Source organism: Lissotriton vulgaris, chromosome 9, assembly GCF_964263255.1.
Source record: "Lissotriton vulgaris chromosome 9, aLisVul1.2, whole genome shotgun sequence".
In the NCBI taxonomy this organism is placed as follows: Eukaryota; Metazoa; Chordata; class Amphibia; order Caudata; family Salamandridae; genus Lissotriton; species Lissotriton vulgaris.
In genome coordinates this window covers 539,622,969-539,637,558 of record NC_141697.1, presented here as the reverse complement: position 1 = coordinate 539,637,558, position 14,590 = coordinate 539,622,969, and the positions used below count along the sequence as shown (strand labels likewise).

Genomic DNA, 14,590 nt, shown 5'->3' with positions numbered 1-14,590 from the left:
TCAAATTTGCATAGCTTCCAGTCCAACGTCCTCTCATGTACCGAACGCTCCCAAACGCTCTAAAGCCTTATACCGGCAAGCCCTCACCGGGTAGATCTCTGGCTCCCAGGAAAAGCCAAATACTGAGCATGCAAGCACTAGGATCACAGAGAGAGAGAGAGACAGAGAGCGTCGGAGAGCTGTTGTCTTGTTAAAGGCCTGAAACGGCTAGTGCCTAAGAGGGTCTGGACTTTCAGTTGTGACTGATTGTGAGAGGGGAAGATAAAGATTTTCTGCACCCAGCATGCCTTGCGATATACTTAGGCAAATGAGGTGAGAGCCCGACCAATCCCACGTCACTTCTCTGAATGCCTCCTCATCTGCATAAAGAGAACACTTTCACAAAGGAGCAGAGTGGCGCAGCGGAAGCGTGCTGGGCCCATAACCCAGAGGTCGATGGATCGAAACCATCCTCTGCTAATTTTGCTTGATTTTCCTTCCAAGGACCAAGCTGTCATTTCCACATAGCCAGAAAGGAAAAGTGCAAGCTTGTGCCAGCTATGTGAGAAAAGACTTCTCAACTATTCGTGTCTGTGTAATACAAGAGTGATCGTGAAAGGTACAACCCTGTACTTTGAAAGTAAAGACACACAATTATAACCATAAATGACTGGTGGGAGCTTCACACAACTTTCTGGGCATGCTTTGAATTTCATTCTTCCCTTTTTGTTCTGCTCTTATCTATCTCCTGGGCATTTCATGGAATGTTCTCTTTCTCTTCCCTGCTTTGCTTCCCATGCTGCCTATATATGCTCATTTCTACTATTTGTACTGTTGCTTTTCATTTCTTCTCTTCTGCACAACTTTGTCCTTGGTTTCAATCCCCAGTTCCTTACCCTCTGCAAAAAACGTTCTACTGCTTCTCATGTTGGTATCTAAACCAAATGCACCATTGAAGCTGGTGCAAGATAGTCATTGATTTCTGCAACGTAATATTTAGAACCGAGAGCTAACACATCAGAGGGCGTTGGTGGTATAGTGGTGAGCATAGCTGCTTCCCAAGCAGTTGACCCGGGTTCGATTCCCGGCCAATGCACTGAAAATACTTATATATTCTGCAAGCAGGATATATTGTAATGCAACATGTCACAAAATGGAAATTTCACGAACAGATTAATCAGCCATATATAAAAAAATAAACAAATACGTGGGCAAACATCTCAATCGCACCTTCTGCTACATACATTGTCCTAATATATGATAAGTTTCATAAAGCAGAGTCACAACACACATGTGCTGGTAATAAATTTGTTACAGTGGGCAAACAATGGAAGGGCTGAGGCCCGACCAGATATTGTAACTCCAGCATATCTATGTTAAAAAGCATTTCTAGGCAATATCTAGCCTCTGAAAAAAATATGCAAGATCCACCGATAAATCTGGCAAAAGTCCCTAACATTTTGTGCATACTTGTGCTCTCACCTGAATGTAGCGCCACCTTGTAGCTGTCGAAGGAAACTGCTGCTCACAAAATGTTTTATCAGAAGGCAAGTTGAGAGGAATCCAAGAGTCAGATGTCCATGGAAAGAACCACTCACTGAAGCAGGAATGTTGGAGGCTTCATATTCGCATAGTTTCCTGTCCAACGTCCACAACGCTCCCAAACGCTCAAAAGCCTCACACCGGGCAAGCCCTCACCGGGTATATCTCTGGCTCCAAGGTAAAGCCAAATCCTGAGCATGCTAGTGCTAGGATCACAGAGCGAGAGAGAGATGGTTCAAGAGCTACTGTCTTGATAAAGGCCTGAAACGGCTAGTGCCTAAGAGTGTCTGACTTTCAGTTATGACTGATTGTGAGAGGGGAAGATGAAGTTTTTCTGCACCCAGCATGCCTTGGGATATACTTATGCAAATGAGGTGAGAGCCAGACCAATCCCATGCTACTCTGCCTAATGCTCCTTATCTGCATAAAAAGAACACTTTCACAACGGAGCAGAGTGGCGCAGCGGAAGCGTGCTGGGCCCATAACCCAGAGGTCGATGGATCGAAACCATCCTCTGCTAATTTTGCTTGATTTTACTTCCAAGGACCAAGCTGTCATTTCCACGCTACCAGCAAGGAAAAGCGCAAGCTTGTGCCAGCTATGTGAGAAAAGACTTCTCAACTATCTGTGTCTGCTGAATACAAGAGAGGGATCGTCAAAAGCTCCACACTGTACTTTGAAAGTAAAGGCACACAATAATAAGCATGAATGACTGGTGGGACCTTCAAACACTTTTATGTGGAGGCTTTGAATTTCATTCTTCCCTTTTTTGTTCTGCTCTTATCTATCTCCTGGGCATTTCATGGAATGTTCTCTATTTCTCTTCCCTGCTTTGCTTCCCATGCTGCCTCTATGTGTTCATATCTATTATTTGTATTGCTGCTTTCCATTCTTCTCTTCTGCACAGCTTTGTCCTTGGTTTCAATCCCAGTTCCTTACCCTCTACAAAAACTTTCTATTGCTTTTCATGTTGGTATCTAAACCAAATGCACCATTGAAGCTGGTGCATGATAGTCATTGAACTCAGGGTCCTAATGTTTAGAACCGAGAGCGCAAAGATCAGAGGGCGTTGGTGGTATAGTGGTGAGCATAGCTGCCTTCCAAGCAGTTGACCCGGGTTCGATTCCCGGCCAACGCAGTACAAATACTTATATATTCTGCAAGCAGGATATATTTTAAAGCAACATTTCACAAAATGGTAATATAATTAAGAGGTTAATCAGCCATTATATAAAAAATAAACAAATATGTAGGCAAGCATTTCGATCGCCCCTTCTGCTATATTCATTGTCCTAATATATGATAAGTTTCATAAAGCAGAGTCACCACTCACATGTACTGGTAAAAAAATATGTTACAGTGGGCAGACAATGAAAGGGCTGAGGCCCGACCAGACATTTTAACTCCAGCATCTCTATGTTAAAAAGCATTTCCTAGGCAATATTTAGCCTCTGAAAAAAATATGCAAGATCCAGCAATAAATCTGGCAAAAGTCCCCAACATTTTGTGCATACTTGTGCCCTCACCTGAATGTAGCACCACCTTGTAGCCGTCGGAGGTAACTGCAGCTCACAAAATGTTTCATCAGAGGGCAAGTTTAGAGGAATCCAAAAGGCAGATGTCCATGGAAAGAGCCTCCGACTGCAGCAGGAAGTTTGGATGCTTCAAATTTGCATAGCTTCCAGTCCAACGTCCTCTCATGTACCGAACGCTCCCAAACGCTCTAAAGCCTTATACCGGCAAGCCCTCACCGGGTAGATCTCTGGCTCCCAGGAAAAGCCAAATACTGAGCATGCAAGCACTAGGATCACAGAGAGAGAGAGAGACAGAGAGCGTCGGAGAGCTGTTGTCTTGTTAAAGGCCTGAAACGGCTAGTGCCTAAGAGGGTCTGGACTTTCAGTTGTGACTGATTGTGAGAGGGGAAGATAAAGATTTTCTGCACCCAGCATGCCTTGCGATATACTTAGGCAAATGAGGTGAGAGCCCGACCAATCCCACGTCACTTCTCTGAATGCCTCCTCATCTGCATAAAGAGAACACTTTCACAAAGGAGCAGAGTGGCGCAGCGGAAGCGTGCTGGGCCCATAACCCAGAGGTCGATGGATCGAAACCATCCTCTGCTAATTTTGCTTGATTTTCCTTCCAAGGACCAAGCTGTCATTTCCACATAGCCAGAAATGAAAAGTGCAAGCTTGTGCCAGCTATGTGAGAAAAGACTTCTCAACTATTCGTGTCTGTGTAATACAAGAGTGATCGTGAAAGGTACAACCCTGTACTTTGAAAGTAAAGACACACAATTATAACCATAAATGACTGACTGGTGGGAGCTTCACACAACTTTCTGGGCATGCTTTGAATTTCATTCTTCCCTTTTTGTTCTGCTCTTATCTATCTCCTGGGCATTTCATGGAATGTTCTCTTTCTCTTCCCTGCTTTGCTTCCCATGCTGCCTATATATGCTCATTTCTACTATTTGTACTGTTGCTTTTCATTTCTTCTCTTCTGCACAACTTTGTCCTTGGTTTCAATCCCCAGTTCCTTACCCTCTGCAAAAAACGTTCTACTGCTTCTCATGTTGGTATCTAAACCAAATGCACCATTGAAGCTGGTGCAAGATAGTCATTGATTTCTGCAACGTAATATTTAGAACCGAGAGCTAACACATCAGAGGGCGTTGGTGGTATAGTGGTGAGCATAGCTGCTTCCCAAGCAGTTGACCCGGGTTCGATTCCCGGCCAACGCACTGAAAATACTTATATATTCTGCAAGCAGGATATATTGTAATGCAACATGTCACAAAATGGAAATTTCACGAACAGATTAATCAGCCATATATAAAAAAATAAACAAATACGTGGGCAAACATCTCAATCGCACCTTCTGCTACATACATTGTCCTAATATATGATAAGTTTCATAAAGCAGAGTCACAACACACATGTGCTGGTAATAAATTTGTTACGGTGGGCAAACAATGGAAGGGCTGAGGCCCGACCAGACATTGTAACTCCAGCATCTCTATGTTAAAAAGCATTTCTAGGCAATATCTAGCCTCTGAAAAAAATATGCAAGATCCACCGATAAATCTGGCAAAAGTCCCTAACATTTTGTGCATACTTGTGCTCTCACCTGAATGTAGCGCCACCTTGTAGCTGTCGAAGGAAACTGCTGCTCACAAAATGTTTTATCAGAAGGCAAGTTGAGAGGAATCCAAGAGTCAGATGTCCATGGAAAGAACCACTCACTGAAGCAGGAATGTTGGAGGCTTCATATTCGCATAGTTTCCTGTCCAACGTCCACTCACGTCCCGAACGCTCCCAAACGCTCAAAAGCCTCACACCGGGCAAGCCCTCACCGGGTATATCTCTGGCTCCAAGGTAAAGCCAAATCCTGAGCATGCTAGTGCTAGAATCACAGAGCGAGAGAGAGATGGTTCAAGAGCTACTGTCTTGATAAAGGCCTGAAACGGCTAGTGCCTAAGAGTGTCTGACTTTCAGTTATGACTGATTGTGAGAGGGGAAGATGAAGTTTTTCTGCACCCAGCATGCCTTGGGATATACTTATGCAAATGAGGTGAGAGCCAGACCAATCCCATGCTACTCTGCTTAATGCTCCTTATCTGCATAAAAAGAACACTTTCACAACAGAGCAGAGTGGCGCAGCGGAAGCGTGCTGGGCCCATAACCCAGAGGTCGATGGATCGAAACCATCCTCTGCTAATTTTGCTTGATTTTACTTCCAAGGACCAAGCTGTCATTTCCACGCTGCCAGCAAGGAAAAGCGCAAGCGTGTGCCAGCTATGTGAGAAAAGACTTCTCAACTATCTGTGTCTGCTGAAATACAAGAGAGGGATCGTCAAAGGCTCCACACTGTACTTTGAAAGTAAAGGCACACAATAATAAGCATGAATGACTGGTGGGACCTTCAAACACTTTTATGTGGAGGCTTTGAATTTCATTCTTCCCTTTTTTGTTCTGCTCTTATCTATCTCCTGGGCATTTCATGGAATGTTCTCTATTTCTCTTCCCTGCTTTGCTTCCCATGCTGCCTCTATGTGTTCATATCTATTATTTGTATTGCTGCTTTCCATTCTTCTCTTCTGCACAGCTTTGTCCTTGGTTTCAATCCCAGTTCCTTACCCTCTACAAAAACTTTCTATTGCTTTTCATGTTGGTATCTAAACCAAATGCACCATTGAAGCTGGTGCATGATAGTCATTGAACTCAGGGTCCTAATGTTTAGAACCGAGAGCGCAAAGATCAGAGGGCGTTGGTGGTATAGTGGTGAGCATAGCTGCCTTCCAAGCAGTTGACCCGGGTTCGATTCCCGGCCAACGCAGTACAAATACATATATATTCTGCAAGCAGGATATATTTTAAAGCAACATTTCACAAACTGGTAATATAATTAAGAGGTTAATCAGCCATTATATAAAAAATAAACAAATATGTAGGCAAGCATTTCGATCGCCCCTTCTGCTATATTCATTGTCCTAATATATGATAAGTTTCATAAAGCAGAGTCACCACTCACATGTACTGGTAAAAAAATATGTTACAGTGGGCAGACAATGAAAGGGCAGAGGCCCGACCAGACATTTTAACTCCAGCATCTCTATGTTAAAAAGCATTTCCTAGGCAATATTTAGCCTCTGAAAAAGATATGCAAGATCCAGCAATAAATCTGGCAAAAGTCCCCAACATTTTGTGCATACTTGTGCCCTCACCTGAATGTAGCACCACCTTGTAGCCGTCGGAGGTAACTGCAGCTCACAAAATGTTTCATCAGAGGGCAAGTTTAGAGGAATCCAAAAGGCAGATGTCCATGGAAAGAGCCTCCGACTGCAGCAGGAAGTTTGGATGCTTCAAATTTGCATAGCTTCCAGTCCAACGTCCTCTCATGTACCGAACGCTCCCAAACGCTCTAAAGCCTTATACCGGCAAGCCCTCACCGGGTAGATCTCTGGCTCCCAGGAAAAGCCAAATACTGAGCATGCAAGCACTAGGATCACAGAGAGAGAGAGAGACAGAGAGCGTCGGAGAGCTGTTGTCTTGTTAAAGGCCTGAAACGGCTAGTGCCTAAGAGGGTCTGGACTTTCAGTTGTGACTGATTGTGAGAGGGGAAGATAAAGATTTTCTGCACCCAGCATGCCTTGCGATATACTTAGGCAAATGAGGTGAGAGCCCGACCAATCCCACGTCACTTCTCTGAATGCCTCCTCATCTGCATAAAGAGAACACTTTCACAAAGGAGCAGAGTGGCGCAGCGGAAGCGTGCTGGGCCCATAACCCAGAGGTCGATGGATCGAAACCATCCTCTGCTAATTTTGCTTGATTTTCCTTCCAAGGACCAAGCTGTCATTTCCACATAGCCAGAAAGGAAAAGTGCAAGCTTGTGCCAGCTATGTGAGAAAAGACTTCTCAACTATTCGTGTCTGTGTAATACAAGAGTGATCGTGAAAGGTACAACCCTGTACTTTGAAAGTAAAGACACACAATTATAACCATAAATGACTGGTGGGAGCTTCACACAACTTTCTGGGCATGCTTTGAATTTCATTCTTCCCTTTTTGTTCTGCTCTTATCTATCTCCTGGGCATTTCATGGAATGTTCTCTTTCTCTTCCCTGCTTTGCTTCCCATGCTGCCTATATATGCTCATTTCTACTATTTGTACTGTTGCTTTTCATTTCTTCTCTTCTGCACAACTTTGTCCTTGGTTTCAATCCCCAGTTCCTTACCCTCTGCAAAAAACGTTCTACTGCTTCTCATGTTGGTATCTAAACCAAATGCACCATTGAAGCTGGTGCAAGATAGTCATTGATTTCTGCAACGTAATATTTAGAACCGAGAGCTAACACATCAGAGGGCGTTGGTGGTATAGTGGTGAGCATAGCTGCTTCCCAAGCAGTTGACCCGGGTTCGATTCCCGGCCAACGCACTGAAAATACTTATATATTCTGCAAGCAGGATATATTGTAATGCAACATGTCACAAAATGGAAATTTCACGAACAGATTAATCAGCCATATATAAAAAAATAAACAAATACGTGGGCAAACATCTCAATCGCACCTTCTGCTACATACATTGTCCTAATATATGATAAGTTTCATAAAGCAGAGTCACAACACACATGTGCTGGTAATAAATTTGTTACAGTGGGCAAACAATGGAAGGGCTGAGGCCCGACCAGACATTGTAACTCCAGCATCTCTATGTTAAAAAGCATTTCTAGGCAATATCTAGCCTCTGAAAAAAATATGCAAGATCCACCGATAAATCTGGCAAAAGTCCCTAACATTTTGTGCATACTTGTGCTCTCACCTGAATGTAGCGCCACCTTGTAGCTGTCGAAGGAAACTGCTGTTCACAAAATGTTTTATCAGAAGGCAAGTTGAGAGGAATCCAAGAGTCAGATGTCCATGGAAAGAACCACTCACTGAAGCAGGAATGTTGGAGGCTTCATATTCGCATAGTTTCCTGTCCAACGTCCACTCACGTCCCGAACGCTCCCAAACGCTCAAAAGCCTCACACCGGGCAAGCCCTCACCGGGTATATCTCTGGCTCCAAGGTAAAGCCAAATCCTGAGCATGCTAGTGCTAGGATCACAGAGCGAGAGAGAGATGGTTCAAGAGCTACTGTCTTGATAAAGGCCTGAAACGGCTAGTGCCTAAGAGTGTCTGACTTTCAGTTATGACTGATTGTGAGAGGGGAAGATGAAGTTTTTCTGCACCCAGCATGCCTTGGGATATACTTATGCAAATGAGGTGAGAGCCAGACCAATCCCATGCTACTCTGCCTAATGCTCCTTATCTGCATAAAAAGAACACTTTCACAACGGAGCAGAGTGGCGCAGCGGAAGCGTGCTGGGCCCATAACCCAGAGGTCGATGGATCGAAACCATCCTCTGCTAATTTTGCTTGATTTTACTTCCAAGGACCAAGCTGTCATTTCCACGCTACCAGCAAGGAAAAGCGCAAGCTTGTGCCAGCTATGTGAGAAAAGACTTCTCAACTATCTGTGTCTGCTGAAATACAAGAGAGGGATCGTCAAAGGCTCCACACTGTACTTTGAAAGTAAAGGCACACAATAATAAGCATGAATGACTGGTGGGACCTTCAAACACTTTTATGTGGAGGCTTTGAATTTCATTCTTCCCTTTTTTGTTCTGCTCTTATCTATCTCCTGGGCATTTCATGGAATGTTCTCTATTTCTCTTCCCTGCTTTGCTTCCCATGCTGCCTCTATGTGTTCATATCTATTATTTGTATTGCTGCTTTCCATTCTTCTCTTCTGCACAGCTTTGTCCTTGGTTTCAATCCCAGTTCCTTACCCTCTACAAAAACTTTCTATTGCTTTTCATGTTGGTATCTAATTCAAATGCACAATTGAAGCTGGTGCATGATAGTCATTGAACTCAGGGTCCTAATGTTTAGAACCGAGAGCGCACAGATCAGAGGGCGTTGGTGGTATAGTGGTGAGCATAGCTGCCTTCAAAAAAGTGGACCCGGGTTCGATTCCCGGCCAACGCAGTACAAATACTTATATATTCTGCAAGCAGGATATATTTTAAAGCAACATTTCACAAAATGGTAATATAATGAAGAGGTTAATCAGCCATTATATAAAAAATAAACAAATATGTAGGCAAGCATGTCGATCGCCCCTTCTGCTATATTCATTGTCCTAATATATGATAAGTTTCATAAAGCAGAGTCACCACTCACATGTGCTGGTAAAAAAATATGTTACAGTGGGCAGACAATGAAAGGGCTGAGGCCCGACCAGACATTTTAACTCCAGCATCTCTATGTTAAAAAGCATTTCCTAGGCAATATTTAGCCTCTGAAAAAAATATGCAAGATCCAGCAATAAATCTGGCAAAAGTCCCCAACATTTTGTGCATACTTGTGCCCTCACCTGAATGTAGCACCGCCTTGTAGCCGTCGGAGGTAACTGCAGCTCACAAAATGTTTCATCAGAGGGCAAGTTTAGAGGAATCCAAAAGGCAGATGTCCATGGAAAGAGCCTCCGACTGCAGCAGGAAGTTTGGATGCTTCAAATTTGCATAGCTTCCAGTCCAACGTCCTCTCATGTACCGAATGCTCCCAAACGCTCTAAAGCCTTATACCCGGCAAGCCCTCACCGGGTAGATCTCTGGCTCCCAGGTAAAGCCAAATACTGAGCATGCAAGCACTAGGATCACAGAGAGAGAGAGAGACAGAGAGCGTCGGAGAGCTGTTGTCTTGTTAAAGGCCTGAAACGGCTAGTGCCTAAGAGGGTCTGGACTTTCAGTTGTGACTGATTGTGAGAGGGGAAGATAAAGATTTTCTGCACCCAGCATGCCTTGCGATATACTTAGGCAAATGAGGTGAGAGCCTGACCAATCCCACGTCACTTCTCTGAATGCCTCCTCATCTGCATAAAGAGAACACTTTCACAAAGGAGCAGAGTGGCGCAGCGGAAGCGTGCTGGGCCCATAACCCAGAGGTCGATGGATCGAAACCATCCTCTGCTAATTTTGCTTGATTTTCCTTCCAAGGACCAAGCTGTCATTTCCACATAGCCAGAAAGGAAAAGTGCAAGCTTGTGCCAGCTATGTGAGAAAAGACTTCTCAACTATTCGTGTCTGTGTAATACAAGAGTGATCGTGAAAGGTACAACCCTGTACTTTGAAAGTAAAGACACACAATTATAACCATAAATGACTGACTGGTGGGAGCTTCACACAACTTTCTGGGCATGCTTTGAATTTCATTCTTCCCTTTTTGTTCTGCTCTTATCTATCTCCTGGGCATTTCATGGAATGTTCTCTTTCTCTTCCCTGCTTTGCTTCCCATGCTGCCTATATATGCTCATTTCTACTATTTGTACTGTTGCTTTTCATTTCTTCTCTTCTGCACAACTTTGTCCTTGGTTTCAATCCCCAGTTCCTTACCCTCTGCAAAAAACGTTCTACTGCTTCTCATGTTGGTATCTAAACCAAATGCACCATTGAAGCTGGTGCAAGATAGTCATTGATTTCTGCAACATAATATTTAGAACCGAGAGCTAACACATCAGAGGGCGTTGGTGGTATAGTGGTGAGCATAGCTGCTTCCCAAGCAGTTGACCCGGGTTCGATTCCCGGCCAACGCACTGAAAATACTTATATATTCTGCAAGCAGGATATATTGTAATGCAACATGTCACAAAATGGAAATTTCACGAACAGATTAATCAGCCATATATAAAAAAATAAACAAATACGTGGGCAAACATCTCAATCGCACCTTCTGCTACATACATTGTCCTAATATATGATAAGTTTCATAAAGCAGAGTCACAACACACATGTGCTGGTAATAAATTTGTTACAGTGGGCAAACAATGGAAGGGCTGAGGCCCGACCAGACATTGTAACTCCAGCATCTCTATGTTAAAAAGCATTTCTAGGCAATATCTAGCCTCTGAAAAAATATGCAAGATCCACCGATAAATCTGGCAAAAGTCCCTAACATTTTGTGCATACTTGTGCTCTCACCTGAATGTAGCGCCACCTTGTAGCTGTCGAAGGAAACTGCTGCTCACAAAATGTTTTATCAGAAGGCAAGTTGAGAGGAATCCAAGAGTCAGATGTCCATGGAAAGAACCACTCACTGAAGCAGGAATGTTGGAGGCTTCATATTCGCATAGTTTCCTGTCCAACGTCCACAACGCTCCCAAACGCTCAAAAGCCTCACACCGGGCAAGCCCTCACCGGGTATATCTCTGGCTCCAAGGTAAAGCCAAATCCTGAGCATGCTAGTGCTAGGATCACAGAGCGAGAGAGAGATGGTTCAAGAGCTACTGTCTTGATAAAGACCTGAAACGGCTAGTGCCTAAGAGTGTCTGACTTTCAGTTATGACTGATTGTGAGAGGGGAAGATGAAGTTTTTCTGCACCCAGCATGCCTTGGGATATACTTATGCAAATGAGGTGAGAGCCAGACCAATCCCATGCTACTCTGCCTAATGCTCCTTATCTGCATAAAAAGAACACTTTCACAACGGAGCAGAGTGGCGCAGCGGAAGCGTGCTGGGCCCATAACCCAGAGGTCGATGGATCGAAACCATCCTCTGCTAATTTTGCTTGATTTTACTTCCAAGGACCAAGCTGTCATTTCCACGCTACCAGCAAGGAAAAGCGCAAGCTTGTGCCAGCTATGTGAGAAAAGACTTCTCAACTATCTGTGTCTGCTGAAATACAAGAGAGGGATCGTCAAAAGCTCCACACTGTACTTTGAAAGTAAAGGCACACAATAATAAGCATGAATGACTGGTGGGACCTTCAAACACTTTTATGTGGAGGCTTTGAATTTCATTCTTCCCTTTTTTGTTCTGCTCTTATCTATCTCCTGGGCATTTCATGGAATGTTCTCTATTTCTCTTCCCTGCTTTGCTTCCCATGCTGCCTCTATGTGTTCATATCTATTATTTGTATTGCTGCTTTCCATTCTTCTCTACTGCACAGCTTTGTCCTTGGTTTCAATCCCAGTTCCTTACCCTCTACAAAAACTTTCTATTGCTTTTCATGTTGGTATCTAAACCAAATGCACCATTGAAGCTGGTGCATGATAGTCATTGAACTCAGGGTCCTAATGTTTAGAACCGAGAGCGCAAAGATCAGAGGGCGTTGGTGGTATAGTGGTGAGCATAGCTGCCTTCCAAGCAGTTGACCCGGGTTCGATTCCCGGCCAACGCAGTACAAATACATATATATTCTGCAAGCAGGATATATTTTAAAGCAACATTTCACAAACTGGTAATATAATTAAGAGGTTAATCAGCCATTATATAAAAAATAAACAAATATGTAGGCAAGCATTTCGATCGCCCCTTCTGCTATATTCATTGTCCTAATATATGATAAGTTTCATAAAGCAGAGTCACCACTCACATGTACTGGTAAAAAAATATGTTACAGTGGGCAGACAATGAAAGGGCTGAGGCCCGACCAGACATTTTAACTCCAGCATCTCTATGTTAAAAAGCATTTCCTAGGCAATATTTAGCCTCTGAAAAAAATATGCAAGATCCAGCAATAAATCTGGCAAAAGTCCCCAACATTTTGTGCATACTTGTGCCCTCACCTGAATGTAGCACCACCTTGTAGCCGTCGGAGGTAACTGCAGCTCACAAAATGTTTCATCAGAGGGCAAGTTTAGAGGAATCCAAAAGGCAGATGTCCATGGAAAGAGCCTCCGACTGCAGCAGGAAGTTTGGATGCTTCAAATTTGCATAGCTTCAAGTCCAACGTCCTCTCATGTACCGAACGCTCCCAAACGCTCTAAAGCCTTATACCGGCAAGCCCTCACCGGGTAGATCTCTGGCTCCCAGGAAAAGCCAAATACTGAGCATGCAAGCACTAGGATCACAGAGAGAGAGAGAGACAGAGAGCGTCGGAGAGCTGTTGTCTTGTTAAAGGCCTTAAACGGCTAGTGCCTAAGAGGGTCTGGACTTTCAGTTGTGACTGATTGTGAGAGGGGAAGATAAAGATTTTCTGCACCCAGCATGCCTTGCGATATACTTAGGCAAATGAGGTGAGAGCCCGACCAATCCCACGTCACTTCTCTGAATGCCTCCTCATCTGCATAAAGAGAACACTTTCACAAAGGAGCAGAGTGGCGCAGCGGAAGCGTGCTGGGCCCATAACCCAGAGGTCGATGGATCGAAACCATCCTCTGCTAATTTTGCTTGATTTTCCTTCCAAGGACCAAGCTGTCATTTCCACATTGCCAGAAAGGAAAAGTGCAAGCTTGTGCCAGCTATGTGAGAAAAGACTTCTCAACTATTCGTGTCTGTGTAATACAAGAGTGATCGTGAAAGGTACAACCCTGTACTTTGAAAGTAAAGACACACAATTATAACCATAAATGACTGGTGGGAGCTTCACACAACTTTCTGGGCATGCTTTGAATTTCATTCTTCCCTTTTTGTTCTGCTCTTATCTATCTCCTGGGCATTTCATGGAATGTTCTCTTTCTCTTCCCTGCTTTGCTTCCCATGCTGCCTATATATGCTCATTTCCACTATTTGTACTGTTGCTTTTCATTTCTTCTCTTCTGCACAACTTTGTCCTTGGTTTCAATCCCCAGTTCCTTACCCTCTGCAAAAAACGTTCTACTGCTTCTCATGTTGGTATCTAAACCGAATGCACCATTGAAGCTGGTGCAAGATAGTCATTGATTTCTGCAACGTAATATTTAGAACCGAGAGCTAACACATCAGAGGGCGTTGGTGGTATAGTGGTGAGCATAGTTGCTTCCCAAGCAGTTGACCCGGGTTCGATTCCCGGCCAACGCACTGAAAATACTTATATATTCTGCAAGCAGGATATATTGTCATGTAACAAAATGGAAATTTCACGAACAGATTAATCAGCCATATATAAAAAAATAAACAAATACGTGGGCAAACATCTCAATCGCACCTTCTGCTACATACATTGTCCTAATATATGATAAGTTTCATAAAGCAGAGTCACAACACACATGTGCTGGTAATAAATTTGTTACAGTGGGCAAACAATGGAAGGGCTGAGGCCCGACCAGACATTGTAACTCCAGCATCTCTATGTTAAAAAGCATTTCTAGGCAATATCTAGCCTCTGAAAAAAATATGCAAGATCCACCGATAAATCTGGCAAAAGTCCCTAACATTTTGTGCATACTTGTGCTCTCACCTGAATGTAGCGCCACCTTGTAGCTGTTGAAGGAAACTGCTGCTCACAAAATGTTTTATCAGAAGGCAAGTTGAGAGGAATCCAAGAGTCAGATGTCCATGGAAAGAACCACTCACTGAAGCAGGAATGTTGGAGGCTTCATATTCGCATAGTTTCCTGTCCAACGTCCACTCACGTCCCGAACGCTCCCAAACGCTCCCAAACGCTCAAAAGCCTCACACCGGGCAAGCCCTCACCCGGTATATCTCTGGCTCCCAGGTAAAGCCAAATCCTGAGCATGCTAGTGCTAGGATCACAGAGAGAGAGAGAGATGGTTCAAGAGCTACTGTCTTGATAAAGGCCTGAAACGGCTAGTGCCTAAGAGT

At 43.8% G+C, this 14,590-nt stretch overlaps 8 non-coding genes across 8 annotated transcripts; all 8 read left to right on the top strand.

Moving 5' to 3' along the window:
* Positions 1 to 1,003: 1,003 nt before the first annotated feature.
* On the top strand, positions 1,004 to 1,075 carry TRNAG-CCC (transfer RNA glycine (anticodon CCC)). The gene has a single exon. It is a non-coding gene; the product is annotated as a tRNA-Gly (tRNA).
* A 1,512-nt stretch (positions 1,076 to 2,587) lies between these two features.
* On the top strand, positions 2,588 to 2,659 carry TRNAG-UCC (transfer RNA glycine (anticodon UCC)). The gene has a single exon. It is a non-coding gene; the product is annotated as a tRNA-Gly (tRNA).
* A 1,533-nt stretch (positions 2,660 to 4,192) lies between these two features.
* Positions 4,193 to 4,264, top strand: TRNAG-CCC (transfer RNA glycine (anticodon CCC)). Its single transcript has one exon. It is a non-coding gene; the product is annotated as a tRNA-Gly (tRNA).
* A 1,523-nt stretch (positions 4,265 to 5,787) lies between these two features.
* TRNAG-UCC (transfer RNA glycine (anticodon UCC)) lies at positions 5,788 to 5,859 on the top strand. The gene has a single exon. It is a non-coding gene; the product is annotated as a tRNA-Gly (tRNA).
* Positions 5,860 to 7,388: 1,529 nt separating this feature from the next.
* Positions 7,389 to 7,460, top strand: TRNAG-CCC (transfer RNA glycine (anticodon CCC)). The gene has a single exon. It is a non-coding gene; the product is annotated as a tRNA-Gly (tRNA).
* A 3,129-nt stretch (positions 7,461 to 10,589) lies between these two features.
* On the top strand, positions 10,590 to 10,661 carry TRNAG-CCC (transfer RNA glycine (anticodon CCC)). Its single transcript has one exon. It is a non-coding gene; the product is annotated as a tRNA-Gly (tRNA).
* A 1,512-nt stretch (positions 10,662 to 12,173) lies between these two features.
* On the top strand, positions 12,174 to 12,245 carry TRNAG-UCC (transfer RNA glycine (anticodon UCC)). The gene has a single exon. It is a non-coding gene; the product is annotated as a tRNA-Gly (tRNA).
* A 1,529-nt stretch (positions 12,246 to 13,774) lies between these two features.
* TRNAG-CCC (transfer RNA glycine (anticodon CCC)) lies at positions 13,775 to 13,846 on the top strand. Its single transcript has one exon. It is a non-coding gene; the product is annotated as a tRNA-Gly (tRNA).
* Positions 13,847 to 14,590: the final 744 nt, after the last annotated feature.